This window comes from Canis lupus, chromosome 24 (assembly GCF_003254725.2).
Source record: "Canis lupus dingo isolate Sandy chromosome 24, ASM325472v2, whole genome shotgun sequence".
NCBI lineage: Eukaryota > Metazoa > Chordata > Mammalia > Carnivora > Canidae > Canis > Canis lupus.
In genome coordinates, this window is record NC_064266.1 from 36669221 (window position 1) to 36674067 (window position 4847).

The window sequence follows — 4847 nt, forward strand, 5'->3', positions numbered from 1 at the left end:
CGTAATTGGTACAGGAAGCTGGCACAGTGCCCCAGTGAAGAGAAACAGATGTAGACTGTTCCACAATAGTGTTCATTCAAAAACTATTCTCGGGGTGCCTGGGTGGCTAAGTTGGTTAAGCATCTAACTTCAGCTCAGGTCATGCTGGGATTGAACCCCACATTGGGTTCCCTGCTCAGTGCATTGGGCTCCCTGCTCAGCAGGAAGCTTGCTTCTCTCCTTCTGCCTACTGCTCCCCCTGCTTGTGTGCGCTGTCAAATAAATAAATAAAATGTTAAAACAAAACAAAAACTTCTCAATAAGGTGGGAAAACATCTGGGCAGTTTGGGAATCTCTGTGATGTGAAAGGCATGAGTAGTATATTCAAAATGTAAAAAGTGCCATATAGTTTTTATAAAGCCTATAGTATTATTTTTTAGAGTAATACTCCTCAAACTCAAATGTGCCCCCAAATCACCAGGAGGCTTGTTAAAAATGCAGATTCTGATTCTCTGTGTGTGTTTGGAGGGGGGTGGTTTGTGCTGAGATTCTGCATTTCTAACAAGTGCCTAGGGGATGCACAGACCATACTTTGAGTAGGAAGCTTGTAGGTAACATTGTGTAATTTTATGTTTATATTTCCATTTATAGTTAAGAACACACACCCCCCCAACCTCCTGGTATAGCTTTTTATAATACCAACTACAGAAAGTAAAACTGACAAGCTGTTGACAGAGGAGTCATGGGCACCGGTAAGGCAGAGAACAGAATGCCTGGAGAAAGAGTCTGTGGATGATGGGGTGTGGGAGACACACTTGCTAATGGCATTTCATGGCACATACATAGAATTATGTCCCTCTGGGGTGTGTCTGAAGCCTAGCATTAAGATGTTTTATCTAACATTTGATGAAGTTGCTGAAGTATACAACCCAAGAGGGATGGGAGTGGGTGGGGTAGGGAGGTCATAATACAATTTACTTACTCACTTCTCTCTTGATGGACATGAGATGTTTCCATTGGCTTCTTCCTATGACTTATTTCTGTAATGTCTGAATTTTGTACCATCTGTTACTTTTGTGGTCAGGGAAAAATAAATAAGAACCAGAGCTCTGGGGCAGTGGGGTGGGTGGAACCAAAGGATGAGTTTCCCTCAATTTTAAAGAGCCCTTGCAACTCATTGTGAAAAAGTGATAAACACTCCAAAACAAAGATGTTAATCATAGCAAACATTTATGCAGCGTTTACTATGTTCCAGGAACATAGGGTTTTTGCATATATTAATTAATCTTCACAACTACCCTATAAGGTCATAGCATTACTATCCCTTCTTATAGATGAGGAAAAGAGACACAGAGAGGTTTAGTAACTTGGCCAAAGTCACAAGCTTTGGGATTTGAACCCAAAGCTCTCAACTACTACTACCCTGCTTCCCAAGAAGTAAGGAAATGAGGTAAGATACCGATCTCACTCAACATATTGCAGTTCAGTGATTCTAAGCACATTTTCACATTCAAACATCTCTGGAATCAGGACGCATCTCACAATCAATGGTTTCTTAGATTCAGTGAAATAGAGTAAGAGAAATGCAAATTAAAACCACCTATCAGATTGGCAAAGAACAAAACACTTGATAACACAGTGCATTGGCAAGAGTGTGAGGAAACTGGCACTCTCAAAAGTGGTGAGTTTACACTTGATCTTAGCCAAAAGGCTGAGGAGTGATGAAAGTGGTGAGTTTAGATGGGTAATTGGAAGGCAATTTGGTGTGAGCTATCCAAATGGAACACAGACATCCTGGGCCCAACAATTCGGTTTCTATGATCTGACCCCTCAGGTCTCCTGGTCCTCATGGGTGAAGACTTAGGTTCTCCTGTGCACACAAATAGCAGTTCATATTATCCAAGACTGAACACAACTTCAATGTCCAACAAAAGACTAGTTAAAACACGAAAGTCCATTCTGAACTTGTAGTTGGAATGCTACACCACTGTCAAAAAGAGGAAGCATTGATATAATACTGTCTCCAAAATACACTAGGTGAAAAGGGCAAGTGCAGAACTGCATATGGAATATTCTACCTATGGTGGGAAAGCAGGTGCAGGGATGCCTTGCCGCCTGTTGGAGGGACTTGCAGGGGTCTTGTTGCAATAATGGCCTCTGAGAAGGGAAACTGAGGGCTTGGAGGAACTCCAGTGGGAACAGTTTAGTCTTCACTCTAGACCAGGAGTTGGAAAAGTTTTTGTTTGTTTGTTTGTTTGTTTTGTAAAGAGCCAGATAGTATTTTATGCTTTGAGGACCATTTGGCTCTCAACTTTGCCACTGTATTAGACAATATGCAAATGAACAAGGGTGGCTGTGTGCCAGTAAAATTTTACCACCACACTGAAATTTGAACTTTATGTTTTTGGAGATACTTTTTTTCCTCCCCACAACCACTTACAAAAAATGCTCATGGGGCCATAGAATAACAGCTGGGCCAGATTTGGCTCACTAGTGGCAGTCAGCTGACCCCTGCTCTAGATCATTTTTGTATTTATTCTTATTCTTTACATTATGAATGGATTACCTATTAAAAAATGTTTGGGGCGCTTGGGTGGCTCAGTCAGTTAAGCGTCCAGCTTGATTTCTGTTCAGGTCAGGATCTCGGGATCATGAGATCAAGCCCCATGTCTCTCTCAAGTAAATGAAAAAATAAAATCCTAAGAAAAAATATTTAAAGGATAGCTTGAAATTTTTAGGTTTTTCAAAAGGGGGTGAATCATGTGAGACCCTGGGGGCAGGTGCCCCACCCAGACCACCTTTAGGAAGAAGCCAGCACAGAGGAGGATGCGTGATATTCCCAGACAAACTGGAAATACATGTTTGCCCTGCACTGCTACCTGCCCCACTCTACCACCAGATAGCAGCACGACTCCACTGAAAAGCGGGCCATCCCTGCACCAGCTGGGAAGCTGAGGGCAGAAGTCAGCCCGTACACCTGTTTTATTTTGCTTACCATATGCTTAAAAAATGGAGCCAGCATTAACAAAGAAAAAAAGTCTGGAATTCTAGTTCCTCTATAATCAATCAGCTGATGTGAGCCGCAGCTGCCCTCTGGGCCTGATGTCCCCAGGGCATCTGGGTCCGCAGTGTCAGCTGCTTTTTCTCATCCTGAGTGTAGTAAGGGACACATTTCTCACTTGCCACCTGCCTCCTTACCTCCATCCCTCCACTGGGGCTATCAGCAGGTGTTAAAGCATAAAGGCTTTGGGTCAGATCAGGGCTTAGATTCCAGCTATGTGACAGCTATCAGCTATGTGACCCTGGGCCTGTTCCATGACCCAGCTCCTTGTCCTTGTGTGCAAATGGGGCTGCATGTACTCACCTCTCAGATTCAATGCATGGAGCTCTGTGCAGTTTGGCATGAGTAAGCGTTCAGTGGATATGAGCATTTTCCCCTGCCCAGCCCTCCTAGGCACTTTTTTTGCAATACCTCCATCTCACAAATGACCCCAACACTCCCAGACACAAAGCATAACTCCTGGTTCTGAAAGTGTTTTTCCAGCCCCTGGGATTTAGGAGCAGTGAGACAAGTTCTGCGTGTGAGGTATGGCTCTGTCTTAGCCATGATATCTTGGGCAAGTCAGTTCATCTCTCTGGACTCAGACTGGGTTCTTTCTTTCTTTCTTTCTTTCTTTTTTTTTTTTTTTTGCTTGTTTGGGGGTAATTAATACAGGTTGGGAGGCCTGGAAAAAAAAAATCTCGCCACCAGGGCCAATGAGCAGGAACCCAACCTCTGTAGCTCCAAGGCTGCTTATCTGATCCTTCTGAAGTTTGGCTGTCTGTCCCATCTGTTGTAGACTTCTTTGACAACACCTTACTTTTTCTTTTTGGGAACAAACCATCTCTCCTTCCTCTCAGTCCTGTGGCTTGGGAAGTATCATTCCCACCCCTAAAACTCCAGGTTGGTGTGTTTCAAACCCGGCCAGCCAGAGCCATTCACCACCACGAGACCCAATTTGTCCCAGTGAGAAGCCTGCCTTGGGCATTTGCTGCAACCACAGGCAGGGGAAACTTTTTCCACTGAGATTGCAGAGCTTGTCCAATGTCAGGTCTCAACTCAGGGAAAAGCGGAACTAGACTGACCAGGGTCTGGTGAATCATGTGAACCCCTGGGTCCTGCCAAATCTTAAGTCACAGCCACCTCCTCTCAACTCTTCAGTTATAGGAGTTAAATCATTCTGGCTATTTTTACTTAAGCTATCATTTTCTGTCACTTACGAATTGAACTCTAATTCCCCTTTTGTGGTCCCCTCGGACAGTTACAAATCTAGTGGTGGGCAAACTTTAAGGAAAATTAAGTCATGGGTCACATTTTTACAAAAGCTTTATCTGTGTCCACTCTAAAGAGTATTTTATCATTTCTCTGTCCCCCCCTTTTTGCTAGTATTGCAGAAACTATCTAGCCCAGACTAGATATTGATTGTAATGTCTGTATGTTCACTACTGAATCTCATGGGAAATTCAGCACATGGGAGGTGCCCTAGAATTTCTTGTTCAATGAATAAATGAACAACATACTCATTTGTCTAAAATGTCCAGTGTCTCCCAACTTCCTCAGCCTGTAACAAGCCTCTAATTTTCCAACCATATCATCCACTTTCCCCTGTTCACTTCAGTTCAGCCCCACTGTCTTTTAACCTCAGACTTGTTCCTGCCTCAGGGCCTTTGCATTTACTGTCCAGTCTGCTGGTCTCTTCCCCACAGCTGGCTCCATCTCCTCCCACGGGTCTCAGGTCAAATGTCCCTTCTCAGAGAGACCCTCCCTGACCACCCTGCTTTTCCAATGTGATTATTTTTTACCTTCTTTACAAATCACCATCTGAATG